Raw genomic sequence first — 22,403 nt, forward strand, 5'->3', positions numbered from 1 at the left:
AATCGACCCTTGGCAGTCGCATATGGCTAAAGAAATAGTCCATGAAAGAATTAATTAAGATATATATATATACAGAGAGAGAGAGAGAATTTCCGCCAGTGCAAGCCGACTAATTGGTATCCGTATATAATGACATTGCTGATGCTGCTAGCATCGAGAATGCTGCAAACACGCCTGCATTTTATTTCAATGCCCGTAAAAGGCAAAAGCAAGCGATGGTCTGGGATATACAACGCCCCATCGATTCGGAAGGTGAACACAGGCCGCATTCCACACTACACATTGAGTCAAAGAAATGAAAACTTACACGTGATTGCAACGTGGTCAAAGATGTACAGGCACGCAAATAATACAGTGATGAGATATTATGCGCAGGTGTACGTGTCACTCTTATGTTCGAGGTTTCCGCAGCAAAGAAAGGCATTGCTAATTGCAACGGTCCGCAAGTGAGTGCACATACAGCGAAGGTGTCCGTTTATTTCACTTTTTATTAATTCTCAAGAAGCTCTAATACACACACCTGTTGCGTAACAGAATTCAGAGTCATGAGCGGTTTGCGCACCTCTTGCACTAAAGCATAGGTGACGAGGTACTGCGATCTACTAATAAATTACTGGATTTGATGAAGGGGCTATGAACGCTCAAAGGTATTTTAAGCCTTCGCTTTGTAGAGCTCCGGGTTCCAGCGGTGAAGTTTCCGCACTGTAAAATAAACAAAACCGCAGAATATTACAAACACACGTATTCGATGATTCTGGACATACTAACTATACGCGGGCAGTAAACTCTCACAGCGGCATCGACATGATTGTCCAGTAACTGAAGCAAAGGTTCTTTGAGAGAAGATTTCAAAAAGAACGACAGCGATAAAACGTAGGCTTTACGCAGTGTTTACAATTGCACTTTCCTACTAACTACGCTCATAGTTCGCACATACGCTGTTAAGGGGCGCTTGGTTAACATTTGTTCCTTTTCAGCATATTTTCTAATGATGCCGGCTCTGAAAAAACAAGAAGACCTAACACAAGGCCAAGCTTATTGCCAACCGCAGCTTACTCGACAAAGCACTTCACTGTTTCGAAAATAAAGGCCGCATCTGAACCGTGTCAATATTTCGAGTTTGTTATCTAATATCGCGGTGCTTTTAATTATTATCTATGCGTGTGGCTTGCTACCAGACAGAAGTGAGGACAAGAAGGTGGCGGATCTAAACTGCGCCTTTCTATCGTAACAGTTGGCGCCGCTCATTTGCCGGGGCTAGGTATAGCGGGCTTTGAAGGTAGAAAAGATGTGCGACATTATATTTTCTTTCTACGGACGTGTGTCTTTCTTTCTTTTCAGAGGGTACAGAGCGACCTCCTAGCGAACTGAATAAGGTTATCATAGCATTTTACAGGGTAATGAGTCACTTGACATCTATACCCAAGTCCTTTCGAACAGCTATTGATCGCCACTGCATGTTTTGTTCGTGCATTGTGTACAGACGAGCAAACGAAGGCTACTCTAATAATATCTTTAGGCATTTTTAATTTTTCGCTGCCTCATGCAACTTAGGAAAGCTTTAAGCGGGATGTTGGATTTTCAAACATATATACTGAAACAATGATACCATTTTCTTCGAGGTAGTCACACCCATCTTTAGCAAAAGAGTTAAGTATGGTGGTAAATGAAGGCGTCAGTAATTTCCCTTACTTGGTGAAGAAAACAGTACACGTATGCGTGTTGCCGCCTGAAATAAATTGACCATGGCGAGTGCAGTCTAAATGGTACTGCAGTATAATCTACAAAACACATGATACACTAATGTGCCCAAGAAGACCTTGTCTTTCTTCGATGTCAACAGTTACTGACTGGCCTTTTGTTTTTTATTCAAAAATCCACCGAAGAGTGAAGTAAGTGGTGTAGCACCTATGTACACAGCGCGGAATAGGTGTGCGTTCAGGCAGTATAGTGCATTGTCACTTAGATTGGCGCAACGTTTGCCTTGGCGGCAATATGAGCTAAACGGTGTCGAAAAAAAATGTATAAATCATAAAACAATTGACCTGTAGCGCTTTTCTTAAAGAAAGTTTTTGGTCCCTGGTTGTATCTTCAATCCAAACATAAAAATCAGGAAAACAAAAGGAAACAAAACAAAAATCAAAACGAAACAGAAAACGCCAGTAATGATTGATGGACAAAAATCAGGCGAAGCATGCGTTTTATTATTGTTTTTTTTTGCTTTTACGCTCAAAAAGAACCTCTGGGACTTTGCGGGCGTAAGAGTTATCACCGACGAGTTTATTTTCAGTGTCCAGTGATGCATTATACTACACAAATTTCAGCACCATGACCCTCTTTATATAACTTGCAGTCCCGCTCGCATTTGGTCACCGCAGTAAATAACTGACCCTGCGACTTTGTATTCAACTTTCGAGCGCTTCAATGAAATTGCGCTTCAAAATGACAGTGAAGATATCAGAGCGATTATGCAGCGATTGTTTAGTGGAGAGGCTAAAAGAAAATAGTACACTGTGAAAAAGGGTACCAATATACAAGTGACCTTTACGTGTTTTACGTGAAATTAACATTGCATGTTGTTGTTGAAGGTACTAAGGTTAAGCCAAACGGCGTTCCAGACACACACTCGTTGTGCTACATCATGCAACACAAAGGGCGCTGCACGTGCTGGAGCTGTTTATCATTCCATGTATGCCCTTCCTTTATACGTATGTGCGATAAGAGACGTGCTGCATCTAATTTCCTCCTCCTCATAAACACCTGCCTTTATCCCTGCCGCTATGCGTGGTTTAGCCAAGTGGCGCAGTCCTGTCCAAATGGGCAAACGATTTGTTAACCGTCATGTTTTCTACGTATATATTCCGGATTACAAAAGAGAGAAAGGGGACACATCCTTGCCGGCGTGCATATGACCGCTTGCATTCTGCTCTGCTCTAGGAGTTGGAAGGGAATGCATGAAAAATGCATAGAGGAGGGCAATCAAAACAAAAAGAAAAAAAGTGTATGCAATATTTTCTTGTTTCTACCGTTGTCCAAGTGCTTTACAAAAGAGCGTTCTGGCAGTACACCCGAGTTTGCAAAATTCTAGAGATGGTGTATTATGCAGGTTTACGATAACCTGTCCAATTTGTTTTTATGATGCTTTTTGATCAACCTTCTTAGCTTCGTTTTGTGTAAAATGCAATCATGCCACAAACGCTGCTGTACTGTTTTGTGATACTGTGTTCGGTGAGAGCATTACACCTTATGAGGCATCTACGACGCTTGTGGTCAGGGCATCTTTCATTTGCGCTATAAAGAGCAGCGATAGAAACACACATGTATTCAGCTAACCAAAGCGACAGAGCACCATGCTTAGCGACTGCACGGCGCTACACTGAAAACTGATGCGTGGTAACCAACTGTTCACGAGGCTGAGGCACAGAGAGATTCTATATAATTTCATCTTGCTGCGCTGTCTTGCTGCCACAGAGCTGGTACAACCGGACGCGTGGCAAGATTGGAATTCACGGGGCACCTACGTAAGTATAGTCTACAATCGCATGAGTGGGAGACACATGACCATTCTCGTTGATCGACGAAGGTTGGGATAGCTAAAACACAAGAACTTAAATTATATTTCAATGAGAAAGACGGAGCACAATTTTAATATAATTTGCTAGGGTCAAGAAAAGAATAGTTTTGAAAACATAGGTTATTAAGAGAAAAAAACGAAGTCATAAAGAAAATGTAAAAGAAGAAAAACAAATCAAATGGTATTTAGCTAACACGAAAATATCATACAGTAATGTAGCTGAATACAGTAATGTAGGTGGACGGAAACTAAACGGGTGAGTAGACAACCACGTCGCTGTTGTGAATAGTCGACGCATTTAGGTATGACAGAAATATAATGGTTAAACCAAGTTCAATACGACGAAGTGGTACTGTGAGCGTGTCTTTGTCCTAGACTAAAGATTGTTCACAAACTCAAAAAAAGTTAAAAATGGCCGTGGTTTCATGTTCACACGCATACACACACAAAAAAAGACACGCGAAGGAGAGTGGTCATGAGTAAAGCTGTGTAAGTGAATCCCTAGAGTCGTCAGTCGAAAGAGTAGGCAAGTCATTTGAGTTCAAGCATCTGCGTTTGACTGAGTTTACTGCTGCTGGGTTAAAATGTGCTGATATTCCGTAGAGTTTTTTAATGACTGGATAGAAAATTGACGCAGCATAATTTGCTTCCGAATTGAAAGCTTATTAACGGAGAAATGGAATTACCGGACCCACCAATGCTGTCTTCCCCAATGAACTATGCCCAGGCACCAAAATCCATCTTTGCCACAATTTCCTCCTTAATAATTCATCATTCTTTCTCCCGGGATGGTGTCCACATATATTCTGGACCTGTGTCTTGTTGCATTTTTTCTGCGTTGGACGTTTTATAAACGTCATATCTTTTTATCTATGTTGAAATATATGGTGGTTCCAATTACAATATTTTATAAGCACTAGCATGTGCTTTTTAGTAGACACACCCTGATGTTTCCTACAATGGCCAAAAGTCAACACGACCCAAGTCACAAAACAAAGCATTTGGTATTGTATATCTGTGGTGGCGCCCCTAGGCAAACTCGAAAAGGCTATAATCCTCTAATTGGCCTCCTATACATAGGACATGCTGACATTAGGTGCATAAAGTTTAACTCTACGGTTCTGCCTTCTCCTGTTTCACATTTGGTAAGGCGCTTCCACGCATTTCTGGTATAGACAATCAATCATGCCTGGTCAACCACCACAGCATATGCAGTTATTCTACTCGTTTTTGTGCCCTGGCTCCCCCCATACTCTTCGTGCGGGTGGTTTCCTTGGACAATCTGCATCGCGCCCTCCTGCCATTCCTGTCTTCTATCCGATTTCACACCTGCAGCAAGATCACCGCGGCCTTTTTGGTGTCTCTGACAGCCACATGAGCTCCTCTCCCTCCCAAAAGTTGGAAAAAATCCGGTTTGCCGACTTCTGCCCTGAAACCAGCCGCTCTACATCTGCGGCATGATTCCTACTGTAATCGACTTCAGATTTATACAGATGCCTCTTCGACTCTAACCAGCTCTCCTGATGCGGTGGATATTCTATGTGAATCTGCGAAAAGTTCAACATCAGTCACGTAACAACATCGAAAGGTTCTGGACTTAACGCCCTCCCTAGTGCAGCGCTTTATGTACATCAACAGTCACCAAATCACTGGGCTATATTCTGTGAATCAAACGCAGCCCTGCAATCACTCTCATCAGCATTGTGTCGTGGCCCACACAAACAATTGGTGGCAGAGATACGATTACACTACCTTAAAGTAGTGCATCGAGGCCACTTATCTTTCAGTGGGTACCTGGCCGCTGCAACATAAATGGTAATGAAAGTACCGAAAAAGCTGACCGTGAGACACATGGACAATGTGAAAGCAGCTTCATGCCATTGTCGAGAACGGATGCCGCCTGGCACCTCGGTGGTTTTGCCTATAATATCACTCTAAGAAACTGTAGAACACCGGAGTTCACCAGCCGGCGCCTATATGCCATGGACCCCCATATAAGATTACAATTTTTACCTGGTTTTACTCGACAATAACCACCGTTACTGTGCCGCTTGCGACAAGGAGTTTCTTTTACGAACGCCTGCTCATCCCTAATTAGAATGGCGGACAGGGCCAATTGCAGCGCATGAGGTGTAGATGAAATGATAAAACTTCTCCTGTGTGACTACCCAACATACGAAAATGAGAATATTCGCCTCCAGACAGCTTTAGGGCACTTAGATGAGAGGCTTTTCACAGAAGAGAAGATCTTGGACGGTGTCCTCGTGTGTCTGCTATACACAAAGCCACAAAAGCGCTGCTGGATGTCTTGATATGCACCAGTCTAAATGACAACTTGTGAGTGACTCAACGACAAACCCTTGATTGTGTGTGCACACTGGAAAGTGGGAACTTTGCTCTTCCTTCTTATCTTTCAATCCCCTTTCCCCTCTCTCAAGTACAGGATAGCCTACCGGGCCCAGCCTCGTCAATCTCCCTTTGTTTCTCTTATGACCTCTTTCATCACTCGTTATTTTTTAACATTATTTTATCATCATTAGCGAAACAAAGACGAGGCCTACCAGGCCAGACAATAACAAACGCTACAGACAGGACAAGTGTCCTGGTCGTGCCCGTCTTCCTTTCATATCTCAACTCTACTCAAGAGAGGATACACGAAGTGCATCAAGGATTAGTTTGTTTATCCTTATCGGTAACGTGTTGCAGTTCTCGGACACGTTGCTGTGGTGGGTGGTTGAGTGCTAAGCACCTAAAGCCTACTTTCAGTTCAGAATCAAAAGTTAAAATGTTGTGCCCTTACTGTTGCCTACACGTGTCTTATCTTTTTAGTGCACCAAATATGTATCAATTTAACAGTTCTCAGAATTTGCTACAAGGAAATTGCGCTAATTTCCCGTCGACTCTTCAGCTTTCACAAGAATCTCCATATAGACTGTCCTAATTTCAGGTTCGCTAGCACACAGACACAAGCTTACACTGTCTTCCCATTAGCTAACTATCTGAACGACAGATTGCCTTTTGTTCACTCACACTGTGAAGGTAGTATTTACAATGTTAAACGCCATTATAGATCCATTTTTAACTACAGACAATAATAGTGACTAACATGTACATGTATCTGCTGAAACATCGGGCACATAGTGGGCAGCAAACCTTATTTCGCATATCGATGGCGATTTGTAGTGCCTCTGCCCAACATCTCCAAACACCATACAGCTATACAGCTTTGTCAACTTGAGCAAGAGCTTTCCATTTGGTTTATATTTGCACCTACCTGTCCACCTGAGGGTCTAAGCAGTCAAAAAGGCAGAACACTCGCGATGATCTGAATCTTGAGCATCTTTAGACTTGTCCGTTTAAGCCATTCGGGATGCGAAGAGACAGTACTTTGAATTTGACATAGAGAAGGTTATTTGGTGACACAGTGGTTGTTCGGCAGTACGCGAAGCCTGTCCTTCAGTAAACAAAATGTCGTAAAGGCAAGGAACAAGGTTTATAGAACACATTTTGACTTATTATAAGGCTGTTCAGAGATAACGCAACTTCTAGAAAAAATTTTGCACAATTTGCGCCAATGTCTAGTGTCCTTACATTTTAGGTCACGCTTATCGCAGCATTTAGGCAAATATTGTATGGAGTTTCTTTCAATAAAAAGACGACATTTCATCTTAAACGCTAAAATAAAATGCTGTTTGCCAGAAATTTAATTACACCTGCGAGTTTTGTTGTTTGTTTCTCCAGAGAGGTAATACAAATATGAAAAATAGGAAGAATTATGATTTTATATTCACTTCTGTATTTCACAAATTTTCATTCTTCTTTTTGCAACACGCATGTCACAGCGCTCAAGACCTTTTAAACTTGCAATTGTGGCTATTAAGCATTATTACTTGCGGAAGTTACGGGCGTGTACAAATAGGAAATGAACGAGGAACGTCAATCGCAGGAACTTCATCGGGCTGCTTCGTCCCCACAAACGCAAAGTACATAATGGCAGCCGTTCCGAAGACAATTGTAGCATGCAGGATGGTTGACAGATCGAATTAGGTGGTTGATCATCGATTCTCTATTTATATTGTGCTACCGGGTATTCTGTACCAACTGGTGGCTCTTTCGCCATTTCGCGAATACACTACATACATCGCGTACACACGAAAACGACCGACCCCTCGTGATAGGTTGCTAGCTACTAAATTCATGACTTTGCGCATTACCTTGTTACCGCAAGCTTCTCTTGCGTCAAAGGGAAAACGGGATAACACGGATAATATGCAAGGGCGAACGGAAAAAGAAAAAAAAAGTATCGCAAACAAAGATCACGTGGAAATCGCTTCCTCACCCTTATTTTCCTGAGTGTCCCTAACGATTGAGCGCTTTTAAATATTTCCTAGAATACATTCATCAATTATACTTTGTTTCAACGTTTGCATAACAGTGCTGAGACTGTAAATGACGACGTTGCTTACGTGAGCGGTGTCTTACGACACAAATTTCTTTCTTTTTCTCTCGAAATTTGATCAGCGTCATTTGGTTCGAATACAGCTAGCACACACTTCACGCACAATTTTTTGCGAAGCTCACAATGCTTATTTTGCTAATTTTTGCGCAAGTCATGTGGCTCTGGTGCCATAGCTTGCGGCCTAAAATGAATCATTTTTGGGAAAGAGAATTAAGGCTATGACCTATAAAAAATCAATCCAATAAATAAAATTGACTTGCTATCCCGGCCCTGCGTATGCACACATCCACAGAAGGAATTTGAAACCACCGCTACAACTGCTGAGGGGACATGCAATGGTTTATTGCATGTCCTTTCAGTTGGCCAGCACGTAGCCGCTGGTCGTATTGCCATTTCTTTTAACTTTGCCGCTCCTGGTATTGACGCTGGTCCTAGAGAGTCCCAACTATGAGTTGCCTACACATAACGGTGCTGAAACAAAAATGAAATCAGCTGCTGGGCTGGTTTTTTAATATATGAAAGTGTAGTGATGTCACACCTCACGTCACAACAGTTATCTTTACCGGGAAACGGGGAAGAGACCACCCACCGCAAGCTAAGTAAGGGAAAGCCGACCAATCGTAGACGCCGGCACCACCCTCTTCATCCGTTTATCGACTTTCAGTGCAGTGGCTCGGCCCCATCGAATCCCTCTCCACTTGAGCTTTCTCCTCGCCTCTTCTCAGCCAATTAGATACCACAAGCCGCTTAGTGTAGGCAATGTTATTCGTTTTTCAAACAAAAAAAGTGACCTCTTATGAACGAGGAGAGCGTTTGAGTGGTCTGTTCAGACAACCCTGCGGGTGACCGCCCGGTGCTTGCTTTGGTGGTTACGCAAATTTGACGTCAGGAGATTGGAATTGAAACATATTGGAATAGTTTTACGTTATAGGGCCCCATGTTGTGTATGCTGTATGCGTGATACCAAATGATGTATGCACTTTTCAATTCAGTTGCTGAAGTTAGCTTCTTTATTGCGCAAGGACGCGCCGCGAAAATTCCCGACCAACTAGAGACCAAAAGTTTCGCTGTAAAAAAAAAACATGGACATTGTTCGACTAATCATTTAACAGGAATAACTAGCCAACAAAATTCTTTATAACAGTGCTGGAGGAACTGGAGCCCCCAACTGCACACCGAAGTTATCAGATGGTCTGTGGATATTGTGCGTAGAACTAGAGAATGAGTGCCGGGTTAATTATGAATGCTGTGAAATTCCTTCGCAAAACAGTCTTTTATGTAAGAGTTCATATAAGGACCTTGCGTAGACGCACGTACGTGATGTGCAAGAAGAATGTATGTGAAAGGGGGGTCGGGTTAGGTTGCCGCCATACCGATGTAATTGCAGCGTTTGTTACTTGCACTCATTTAAAGAACACATGCGATGCCGTTTGCGTGGCTAGTGCGGACGTTTTGTTTCTTGTAATGGTAAAATTAGTTATCCTGATGAGAGTGAAGTATGAGGCTATGGCATTAAACACAATAGATACCTAAGCGTGTTGCTTAAGCTTTTGTCTACTCGGCACCTTATTGAAGATTGCAGAAAATAACTTCAGAATAGGCAGACGCTTCATATGGCTATTCAATCACATTTAGCTTAAGAAAGCGCTTTACTTCTGGCAGATTGGGTTCGGCTGTTCAGATACATGTTGAACAAAAGATATACACTTATTAAACAACCACCTAGACTCTACGTCTAAAATTTGTCGCATTGAAATTAAAAACAATTTAAACTCTGTAGTATTACTTGCCAGAACGAAGGTTTGATTATGAGGCATGCCGTAAAGGGTGACTCTGGATTAATTTTGGCTACCTGGGGCTCTTTAACTTGCGCACCTGAATCTAAGTACGCGAGAGCTTTATGTTTCGCCACCATAAAAATGTGGTCGCTGCGGCCGGGATCCTACCCATGACCTCGAGCTCAGCATATTGCATTTGTGAGCGGAAGCTGCATTTTGCTTACGCCTGAACGCATAGTTCTGAAAGGACGTAAGCATTTTTTTTCTTTGGCGAAAACAGTAAGCTTTAAAAAATTTAAGCGGAAATTTTAGAATTCCGTTACGCTCCCACCAGAAACAGGTGTCACAATTATGTAAACTGTGTCTGTTCAACCCTGAGCAAACAAGAATTCTAATTACTTGAGAGTTTGCATGAAATTGTTGCTTTCCTTAGGTGACTGCAGAAAAGTCCTACTCAGAAATCAGTGGTAAATTTGAGAGCGATGAATAAAAAATCGCTTTTATGTGCTTCAGATACGTAACAGGTGTAGTTCATCTAAGTAAATTGCGATATCGTTTTTATTGCTGAGTGACAGCATTGCAAGCTTGATGCGTCAGTTTTCGTGTGCGTGTGTGTGTGATTTCCAGCAATTTTTCTAAACCAACTGCTTAGCTGAATCACGATTCTACTTCAAACAGTCCGTAAAATTAAACGTTTACCTTTCAATCAAAGAAACCTCCTCAAAATTAGTTCAGTGGGTTTCATTCCAAGAAAGAAGTCCTAGTGACGTTTCCTCTTAGTACGAAGTATACTTCAGCATAAACTCGGTGCGCCCGTGTGACCACCTATATGCGATAGCTATATATTTTCATTTTCGTTGGTTGACAGTCAAGCAGACAGTTGGCGCCGTAAGAATTTTGTTATACTAGCGATATTATTATTCTTCTGTCGCCGCTTGACCATATGGTGTTACTAACCACGGCATCAGTCAACTATAGAACTTGTGTAATGCTGGAGCAACAGCATCCCGATAAGCTCTGCCTCGATAAGTTGTGCCATTTCGCTCTCCTCCCTGCTTTCATTGACCTAATGGTGGTGTCTTGTTTATCGCCCCAGGCAGTACCTCTACATTTTGAAGAGTTCGTAGTTCCACGAAACGCTCCGCAGAACGTTTCACGCTACAACGCGAGCAAGTTCGATGGAACACATTGATCGGGGTTTGACTTAAAACTACAAGTAGATGAACTCTCGTAGACCTTAGAGAACGGTAAACATTGAATTGTTTAAGAAAATAAAAGTAAGTTCGTGTGTTTTTCTTCTTCCGAGGCCTATACTCTGTGTGCGCACCTACTAAGTACTGCATGGACGACCCACATGCGTCAATGTATCATCGAGGACTTACGTGTATTATCTGTACGCTGCCTTATATGATGCTGCCTTAGGGTGGTTTCTGACTCTATTTATTGATTTATTTGCCCTCAAGCGTACAAAGCTTTACAGATAGAACTGCAGTACAAAAACAGAACAACGAGCAGTGTTGTTGAATGACATGCTGCCCTAGCGCACACTTCAATTTCTGCACTGACAATCTCTCCATGTCTGCCTGGCGGTTGCCAGGCGCACACCACGTTAAAGTCAACTTAACCCCTTTATATGAAGCAGTGCTTACATTGTCGAGTGATGCCACACTGAACTCGCAATTTTACCTCAGTCCTACCCCAGGGGAAGGATAACCTGAAACTGCACAACTGTACTGAAGTTTGTTCGATAGTCCAACGCACGTCGCGCGGTTTATAGAACGACACGTATCCACTGATATTTTTGTTCTTATCTTTCAAAATTCAGAATGGGAAATAGCCCAACGTTGCGTCGCGTTACAAAGCAGCAAAAGCAAAACAGTGGTGCGTTGTTATGACGGCAAACAGTCCTTTGTGCTCGTTCTGCTTCTTACCACGTCATTTTTATTACCGCTTCCACAGTGTCTGGTGCACACAACGTGCGGAGTCATTCGGCGCTTCGGTCTAATACCGGTTTCTATGCCCTAACGAGGGTATTTGAGGGGTGACGCAATTACGAACCTTAAGGTATTTTCGCTTTTCGCTCGCATTAAATCAGTCCGGAGTTTAAAGGTGTCATCGCTCCTATGGAATCATTAAATTAGTTACGAATTACCGAATGGTGGATGTCGCCATGAAGAATGTACATCAGTTCGCCTATTTATCCGTGTGAACACATTCTTCTTCTCGAAGGGCCAAGACGCTGTAGCAATCAGTCAAGATATGGGCGAAAGACACACAGTCTCAGGGCAAACAGCTCCAGCTTGAGACTTCTCTGCTTGCAATACAAGAAGCAAATTCGGCTAAGATGTATCTTCCTCCAAAATGAAAAGGAAAAGTAACGAACATCGAAGAGAGTAAAGTACGGGCCCATGAAATGAATGATGACCCGGTTTATATGGAACTGCTATTGTGAACTTATCGGTGGCGCTGCCACTTTTCATCTCAACACCCCCTGCCATCCTGCCAATGCATGCATGCCGTGAGTCCTGCCTGCTTTTAACGCCTTGCTCCGCCTCAGACTATCCGTCTACTGATTCTCGAAAAGATAAAAGGCGTCGTTGACGCATCCTTTAAAGAAAGGCCCACTAACACGGCTTCCTAGTAGTTTCCACTTTCCTTCATTCTTTGAGCCTTTTCCAATTTCTATTGCCTGCATCTACCTCCACCACAATATACAAGAACAACCGTTTGGGAAGTGTGGCTGCGCCCAAAGCCTTCATTTTTCTACGTTCACAGATCTATCGTCACTTCAACTTCCTCAATACCTTTATGACTTATAAGCGCAAGCTTTAGCTCAGGGTCAACGGCGATTTTCCTAATATATATGTAAAATGCAGAAATATTATTGTGGGACGTCTGTTGAACCGATTTGCATGAAATTTGTAGCAATTAAGAGACAAAGTTAAGTTGTGGTGACCCTAGTAAGCTGAATATTTATTTGAGGCCTCGTTTATTTTTTTTCCTTTACATGAGCTCACAAAAATCGGTAATGAAACTGAAGAACAATGTTTACAAATCCGCAACTCTGCACACAAAAAAAAGAATCGTAGTTGTGTAAGTTGCATGTGTTAATCCACCTAAAGTGGACAAATCTTTTGCAAATATAATTTTAGAACTTACGTGAAATTATCACAACGTTTACAAGGGTTTCGCAAAAGGCTTACGCACAAATATATTGTGGTACATTTAAGAGTGGTGTATAATATACGTATTCTATCCGTTTTTCATTTATTATTATTGCTGGCTGCTGAGCCCGAGGTCGCGGGATTGAATCCCGGCCACGGCGGCCACATTTCGATGGGGGCGAAATGCGAAAACACCCGTGTGCTTATATTTAGATGCACGTTAAGAAACCCCAGGTGGTCGAAATTTCTGGAGTCCTCCACTTCGTCGTGCCTCATAATCGGAAAGCGGTTTTGGTACGTAAAACCCCATAATTTAATATCTACTTATTATTTTCAGTTTACAAAATTCGGATATCGTTTTTAATTGCTGAGCTACTCAGTCGTAAACATGAAAGTCTAGCTTTCTTAAATTTTGCAATTTTCAACAATCTTCTTTTAAAAAAACTTGGCAACCTAAATAACAAATACGTTTGTTGCAGTCACCATATTTTACGTTATTCATTTAAATTCAACAAACTCCATCAAAGTCGGTTCACTGGTTATCGAGAAAAACCGTTTCGCCGTTACCATGTGTTTCGTAGGAGCCCGAGAGCTAAAGCCTCTTTTTAGGCGGCCGAAGCAAGACTAAGTGAACCCTCTTACGTCGGCCGTGGTAGGCGTCCACCAACGTTGGCTCGTCGATGGGGACGGCGCTGCGGTCGACGAAGACCACGTACTGCACGTTGCTGCCTTCGGCGATCGAGAGGGCCTTGGGCGCCGCCCGGTAAACCAGTGGTGGAGCCTGCCATTGTGAAGGCTCGATGGCTGTCTCCTGCTGCCCGGAACCCGGTTCCGGGTTTAGCGTGCGGATTATGTAGATGGGGCCAGGCTTAACGCGCGCCGCCCTGCCCGCCGGCAGGCTGCGGCTGAACCATCCTCGCTCGGCCGAGTACCGCGGCGGAAGCCGTGGGCGCGGCACATCGCGCTCGAAGTGGTAGGGCGAGTCGCGCTCCAGGCGCATGGCTTCGCTTCTTTCATAAGGCTTCTCGTCGTCCAGGTACGCGGACAGCGCGGTTCCCGCGGCAAGAAGGGTGATCACTGTGCGAAACTGTGGGAGAGAACAAAACGGGAGGGGGAGTCAACTGCTGGCTTAATAAATTATTCTAGTCAGTTTTGCCTATACAGCGGTTGGTCTAGCATGTCATTCTAGATGGAGATTGCAATTACAGACGCGCTGGAAGGAAGTGAGCATTCGCATTTACCCCCCCCCCCCCTAGAAGACACGGACCCAAGATACAAGGCGTTCATTGCAAAAGTGATGACGTTGTGGCAAGAGTCAATCAAACATTTTTCTTTCTTTACTTTTTTTGTGCGCACCATAGTGAGTTATCCGAAGTCTGAAAATTTTGAAATAAAAGAAATGCGAGTGAACAGCAGTTGACATTCAAGAAAGGCAAGAATGGTCTTCCAGATTGCATTAGTGTTGCACGTGTTTCGTTGCTCCATGTTTTTAGAGGCTCCCTCTGGAGACATGCATTTCCTTCTGCGATGTCAAACAGTGCTGAGTATCCTTACCTTCCTCCACACCACCTTACCCTGCTATAGCACCACGTTGCTTCTATACAAAGCCCTTTACTTGACGTTTAGTTTTCTTTACATTACTTTCCTTCTTTTTAGACTGCATTAATCCTCGGGATCATCTCCAATTTCTAGCAGCATTATTTCCGAGTACGGTCCGGAAATCAGTACAGCCGCACCTCTGGTTTTGATTTTAGGCTCGCACAGTTTCTACTAGCATATCCGGGTTTCATTTTGGCCGTTATTTGCTAATTACGCATTATATCTGCTCCATACATAGCTATGCGCTAAGTTGGTCTTTTAGAGCGCAGCTCTTAGGTGTCCGTTCCTGCGGCGGGCGTCGGCGTTGGGGTCGTCCCTCGGCGTAGCCCGTAACCAAGGGAACGAGCACAGCGAAAGACCAGTTCACACGCGGAGCGCAGCGGGGGAGGAAGAAAATAGGCGACAGTGAAGCTCGAGGAGTTCGAGGAGTTAAACGGGTGAGTTGGGTATTGCGAAAGCGTGAGAAGAAAAGCGTAGTGCTGCGGACGAGAGGCTTTGCTGTGACGATGGCTGTGAGATGGCGCATGCGCGTCATCTGTATGGAAGCAAAGCGCTGCATGAGCGGAGGTAGCCTGCGGCAGCTGCTGTGAATCGCGCCCAGACGTCACCCACGCGCTTCCTCTCGCGATCCCCAGATTATCGAGGCAGTGGCACCAAATTTCGTTCCGTTTGCAGCGTGCCGCACGAGACATGATTGTCCCCACCAGCCAAAATATCGCGAAATGAAAACACGCATACAGCTGCGCTGAAATTTCTTATTTGGGAGTATCGTAATTGTCGGCGAATTTTCTCGTTCACAGCTTGATTTTGACCCCTTTTACATTTTCCTTTGTGTCTTTGTGAAATTGCCTATTTTTTGAGACGAAAGGGACTAGATACCCAGACTCCATGAACCCTAAATCGATCAGAACTCGCCAAAAAAAGCACTGTCTTCGAAAAAAGTTTTCATTAAAACCTTATGTATTAACTAAAAGTGTGCATGATGTGGAGTCTTGTAACAGAATACCATACTATGCTAACGTAAATTAACATGAAGTCGAGAGTATGACGGAAGCCCGTCTGGTCGGGATGATGCATACCTAACAGGAAGAGAACACGCCGCGGTTTCTCAGTGGCTACGGTGTTAGGCTGCTGAGCAAGAGGTGGCGGGGGTCGAAACCCGGCCACGGCGGCCGCATTTCGATGGGGGCAAAATGCGAAAACACCCGTGTGCTTATATTTAGGTGCACGTTAAATAACTCCAGGTGGTCGAAATTCCCAGAGTCCTCCACTACGGCGTGCCTCATAATCAGAAAGTGGTTTTGGCACGTTAAACCCGATAATCTATCTAACAGGAAGAGGTCCAGACACCAACCAAAATGATTTAAAATAGTTATTTGTGCTTCGGCTCCCCATGGGAGCCTTGTTCACAACGCAAGTAACTATTAAACATAAATAACTTTTTCAAACCATCTTGGTCGGTGTCCGGACCTCTTGCTTTTAAGAGTGAATTAACATGATTATCGTAATTTTTTGTCCACTCAACAGTGCAGGCTCACGAGCTAGTGTTTGCAAGTGAGGATATTTCGCTTTTCAAAGGTACTGGTACTCAAGGTACTCAAATGTCGTGAAAACAGAAAGGGCTTTAATCAGTACGCTACCGATCACATTTTCTGCATAAATTTCTTTGCTTACGATGGAGTGAGTGCTGTGGTTGAAACTTCTGTCAGAAGCTGGTACGACCTCGAAACCTCAGTTGCACTGTTTGCTATAGATACTGCAACACCGCGACAGTCAGACAGTGAAATATCAAGCCCAGGAATATGTGAAATCAGCAACGAAAATGTCTAATGGTCGTACCTTGAGAAGGGGGGCTTTTTAAGGAGAATACGCTGCTTTAGCGAAATAGTGGCTTCGCCGATAACAAAATGGGACTTGGAATAGTATGTAGTTGATGCAAGCTGAAGCTGTTTGCAAGACAACTGCGAGCAGGATTCAACTGAAGCTGAATCGTGCAAGCTGTAATGCTCTTCTCTATTCTAAATCTCATTCCAAACAGGGTGGGAGCTTTAATTTAGGCGTCACTTTCTAAATGGCCCAGAATTTAATCCATTCTTCCGCCGCAAAAGCATAGTTCCTCAAGAAGTACGACATAAATTTAACTCTTGAATCATGCAATTTAGTTCAGTTGTCTTGACACAAACTTGTCCGTGCCAGGAGTTCTTACATACAAGCCGTGGTTCAGCAGTTGCGACAATTGCAGAGTTATACGATTCACGTAGCTGACCTAGTGGAGTGGTGTACCATGTTTTAGTTGAAATTTGTAGCACGACAAAAAAAATAAGGAGAAAGAAGAGGACTAAAAAAATGACATAACAGCATGTGTCCTGTATTTTTTCTCATTACTATATAATGTACCATTCCTAATTTCAATGCATTGTGCCAACATGATTTGCCAGCCTAAGTGTACTTTTTTTTGTCGTGTTGCAATCTTGTTCTCCGACTGAACGTGCACAGTTTCTTGCTTGTGTCACCGTAAACACTTCGAATCATAAAGTGACAGAATACCTGGGGGACTTACACCCGAATTGAATCTGGAGTTTTCAATTTCTAAACCTATTTTGAAAGGTATTGTACCTCGCCGAAGCAGTATTAATTCATTTTAGCCAACAATGCGCCTCGGGATGCATACCGGAACCGCAATGACGCATCAATAGGACTTGGCAGATTTTCGTCTCAAAAACACAAGAGGAATATCAATTTTGCCCATTTTTTTATTCTTCATAGAAGTCAGCTGCAAATATTAAACATATCTAGGGAAAATCGTACAACAAAACTACTAATTGAGAAATAAAATTTGCTTACATATATGTATATCGCGCAATCATCGTTTAAATAGAAATTAACGGAAATAGTTGAGCTGAGCTTGACGGCTGCATTATACCTCTGGAATAGTAAAGACGTTAGTCTAATGGTCAGCTGAAGCTCGGTGAGGCAAAAGACTCGAATAATCAAGCACCAGTCCCCAGTGATGCTATGGATTGTGAGGGCACCAAATCGGGGCTGTTTTAATGTCACGTGACAGCAGATGTCGTAGCTTAATTTTCAAATTATTGCGCGTCTCGTACGTGTTGACGTTGTGGAATTTGGTCTCCTCCTAACGGAACGCAAGGAAGTCAAAATTCTGTGAGCTGCAGCATCGGGATGCGCCGTCATCAAAATGACATATCTGGCGCTGATAACTTTTTAGGCACCACCTAAAATACATATAGCTGTTTCTTATGGTTTGATCTTGTCGCAATTCATAACAAATTACGCAAATGTTTCTACAATATATGACTAATGTGACCGCAGGGTCAATACACAAAAGGATGCTTACTGCTGAGAATGTTAGGGAAGAGGATGAAGACATGTAGATTGAGTATGCAAGCAACCGACAGACGCCTTCGTGAACAGCTTGTCTGTGTGCTACGACCCTTTCTTGTTATTCTAAAGCTTTGAAATCAGTGCTGAATAGTGCACACTGTGCAAGCAATGCGGTCATCTACCCAATGGAGACACTGCCAGCTAGCGAGGAAGATCGTAATTTCAGTAGCTTTCGTCAACATCCGTTAGTGCGCTTAGAATCGTATAATATGGAGAAATACTTATCACTAAACAAACACGCAAGCGAGTGCCGAAATTCCAGGCACTGTCCACACGTTCTGGACTCACCATTTCTATTGCGCTCTCGGCCAACCCGTCTGTGGGACACTGCTTTCTCCAGCCTCAGCGCCGGCGTCCATGCAACTGAGGACCTGTAGCCCAGCCAGCCAGAGTGCCCCGCTTCTCCAGCGTGGCCGCCGCACCTGCCAGCTCGCCCGAGAGATTCGCGAGGCCGTCTGCACGGCACGCACACTCGTACAGGTGTCAAGAAGACGACGCCACTCGTGGTCACACCTGTGAACGTGCACTCTAATCGAACAATTGTCGCTGAACCGTAGCATGTCTTTTGTAGCTTGTACAAGGACCTAAATGTTCACGCAACCGTGACAAGAGCAACGGGACGAGACACGCGACGCGCCCGTAACAATGGCGTCTAGACGTAAGCGTGAGCCTCACGCCAGCAAAGTGCCAGCACGAGCAATACACGAAGCTTCGCAGTTTCCAGCCCAGACTGCCGCGCCTAACTACAGGCTTTCACACGCGAACTTCACGGCTTTCTTTCGACTCTTTCTTTACTCTATAGCACAGTACTCGAACGCCGCCTCCCCACTCCAAAGTCGGTCCCGGCGTTTTCTTTTTGGCGCCTCAATTTTCTTTCGCTTCGCTTGCTGACGCTGCGCCCGCGCCTACTGATGCCTCGCCGGTGCCGCTCAGACCCATTATTTTTCAATTCTTCCCACACTGCGTCGATTGCTTTAGGTGCTGATTTTTCGTGCAGTAAAGGAGCAGTCGTGAGAGCCGAGTGATGCTCCATATATATGTTCCATTTTTCTGTCACTATCATGAGAGCTTAACAGGGAAAGTTGGCTGAGTTTATTTCTCTATAAATTAAAAACAAGGGGGCGAAAAGTTTACCTGCAAAGATGATACTTAAAAATTATGTATTACCGTTTAAATGCGAGGAAGTGAAAGTAGGAACCCTTATTCGAACATATTTGTAATAGTTAGAATGTTCTGGTCAATTTATAAAGAGAGGCATAAATCTGAAATTATAACCGACAGTATTTGAATAGCGCATGGCAGAGGCTATTTCAAACATTTGAACCTTGAGCTTGTACGGATGTCAAAGCTCTTTCAGAGACTTACGTTCGTCTCAGACGACCCTTACTGCTGGCCAGTACATCGGAACGCACAGCACAGCGCCCTGTGTATCTATGTCAGGTACACTCTAGAAGTCGCTCAGCAAAGAGAACATTCAAAAGCCTCGAAACATGACCATGCATACAAGTTTCCCTGTCGTAGGCAGCTGAGACATATGCGATTCCACTTTCCCATCTTTACCCTTAACTTTGTTGTTTCATCGGAACACTCATAACTGCAGCCACTGCGTACTTATGGTTCGCACGTTCATGACACTTCGCTATTTTAGACAGTTTATTGACTCGTGCTGTTGGAGGCAGCCTCCACTATTACGGAGGGTGCCTCCCCAAGATGGTCGAGGTGAAGAGATCTATGAAGTCATCATGAAACATGAGCTCCAAATGCTGAACAACGGCTCACTGACTTGTCTTGGAGTGGGACGGGTGTCCTCAACCTTGCTTTGCTGACATGAAGCACACAGTTTGTGTGGGAATATGAGCCGCAAACTTTAGCTTCTGATGGCCTCTCCATATTGGTCCCTCTTGTACAGAGGCTATACGTTTGTTCAGATTATAATCCATTATAAGCTGAGTTATATATCTACGGCTGCTCACGGAATTGAATGAAAAGAACAGCATACTCACCCACTTAAGCAGCGGCATCAAGCACTACACTGTTTGGAGGTCTATTCAGAAATAACTTCTCAAGTTTAATGTATTTTGTAACAGTGAGCAGCAAGATGGCGCGCACAATGTAGAGTAGAACATTCACAGCTGGTTATGCCCTGTTTAAAACTACCTGGACGCAGTTCCTCGAATTCACCTTTATGAGCTTCGCAGAAATTCTTAGCAATGCTCTGCAACTCGCTAAAATTTGATGGTGACATGGAGAAGATATGGTAGGTCCCACACGTGCTTCGTTCCCGCGAAATATTTCGAAATAGCTCTAAAGTGTACAATTTCGTGCATAGCTACAAATCAGTCAGCAGCGCTGCTAATGGAGAGATTAGCAAATTATTTTGCTCTTACAACAGCGACACCTGCAGTTGTAGCTTCACGTAGCCTTCTGGAAGAAAGCACAAGGCGCGATGTCTGTAACGCAAATTTCTGTTTTGAAGATCTGAGTCATGCACTTCATCTGTCGCATCAGCACAGTGCCTGAGGTGATGAATCCAATAAGATTGGAGGCTCTCGCAAAACTTCATTTGAATAGAAGCCATCAGTTGTGATTCCTGTGCTAAAACATGGCCGTGCGGCAAACGTCCCAAAGTCGTATCGAGGCCTTTCTTTCTCATTTTATGTCATGATGGGAATTGATAAGATTGAAATGAGAAGATTGATCAGCATTTATTGACAATAATTACAGATAGAAGTAAAGTTATTTTGGCGGGTGATTTCAACTTACCGGGGGTAAATTGGGATGCAAGAACCCCTGGGACACTTGAGAGGCCACACGCGGAACTTATGCTGGTAATCATGGTGAAACACGGCTTGGTTCAAGTGGTCTAGAAACCTACGCGAATTCAAGGAAATTCCAGTGCCCTTTTAGACCTCTTATTCTTATCAGAGAGTACGTTTGAATATAATATTGAAGTGGGGGAAGGAATCTCGGACCATAAAATGGTCGTAGCCACTCTAAAAAATATAAGATGTTTAAATAAAAATCGGATAGGTCATGTCTATAATTTTAAGCGAGCCGATGATACGGCCGTCTTAGATTATTTAGAATTGGATTTAGACCGTATGCCGGAAGAAAATTATGTAGATGAATTATGGAGTCATTTTACAGAGGTGGTGACCAGTTCATTATCTCTATTTGTACCAAAAAGAGTTAAGCGTTCACATAAAAGCAACCCATAGGTTTCTCGTGAGTTAATACATTTAAAACGTCACCTACGTAGAGCACGGCCACGAAAACCGAAAAATCCAGAGGATATCTCCCCTTAGCACTCAAGTTCGCCAGAAATTAAGAGCGTCCAAAACGTGTTTTTTCGCTACTACACTGACTAATTACCTTGAAACATCACCTCAAAAATTTTGGCGATACGTTGCCCGACCAAAGCCCGCAATCAATGGAATAGTTGTAAATGACGCCGTGTGCAACAATCCCCAAACTATTGCCCAAGAATTCAACGCTTTTTTTTGGGTTCTGTATTCAGCCGAAGAGATGAGACTGCTGCAATAGATTTAGAATGCGCGGACTATACTAATGATAGCATTTTTATCTCTAAAGAAGATATAGTCGACATGTTGCTAAAATTGGACGTAAAAAAGTCTCCTGGTCCTGACAAAATACCGAATGAGCATTTAAAGCGATACTGTGAATGGGTTGCATGTTTCTTGGTTAAAATCTTTTCTCTGTCATTAATAAATGGTGCATTACCAAGTCAAAGGTTATTAGCGAGGATTGTGCCTGTTTATAAGGCTGGAGACAGGCTAGACATTGGGAACTACCGTCCGATATATATAACTTGTACGGCTTGCAAAATCTTAGAGCATATAATTAGTAAACAGTTAGTAGAATATATATCAAAACAATAACATTTTTACAAAAAAACAACATGGTTTTCGAAGGTGTCTGTCAACTGTTACGCAATTATTTGAAACAATACACAGTTTTGCAGAAGCTCTAAAATGTCGCGAAAAAGTTGACGCCATCGCTCTGGATTTATCAAAGGCATTTGATAGGGTTAGCCATAGCAAGCTAATTGAAAAGCTCTATGGGTATAATGTAAATTCAAAAATTATTAAGTGGATTCAGGCTTACTTACACAACAGACAAGAGTTTGTAGAAATAGATGGCGAGTGCTCCTCTTTCCTTCCTGTATTATCACGTGTACCTCAGGCGTCGGTTTTGGGTCCAATTTTGTTCCTACTGTATAATAATGATATCGCTACTGATGTACATCCTATGATTGAAGTGTGGTTGTTTGCCGATGACTGCCTCTTGTTTTGCCACGTTAAGAGCGTTTCTGATCAAGAACAACTAAATGATGCTTTGTGTCGAATTTATAACTGGTGTGAAAAACGGCATATGCAAATCAATTTTGAGAAATCTGTTTCCAC

General features: G+C 43.3%; 1 long non-coding RNA gene across 1 annotated transcript in view; it reads right to left on the minus strand.

Moving 5' to 3' along the window:
* Positions 1-479: 479 nt before the first annotated feature.
* Positions 480-22,403, minus strand: part of LOC139055647 (uncharacterized) — a 42,260-nt gene continuing 20,336 nt past the window's right edge. The window contains exons 2-4 of the long non-coding RNA XR_011511904.1: positions 18,268-18,492; positions 13,618-14,062; positions 480-702 (exon numbers count right to left, since the gene is read on the minus strand). This is a non-coding gene — a long non-coding RNA (uncharacterized lncRNA). The remainder of the gene's footprint in view (positions 703-13,617; positions 14,063-18,267; positions 18,493-22,403) is intronic.

Source organism: Dermacentor albipictus, chromosome 1, assembly GCF_038994185.2.
Source record: "Dermacentor albipictus isolate Rhodes 1998 colony chromosome 1, USDA_Dalb.pri_finalv2, whole genome shotgun sequence".
NCBI classification, from domain to species: Eukaryota; Metazoa; Arthropoda; class Arachnida; order Ixodida; family Ixodidae; genus Dermacentor; species Dermacentor albipictus.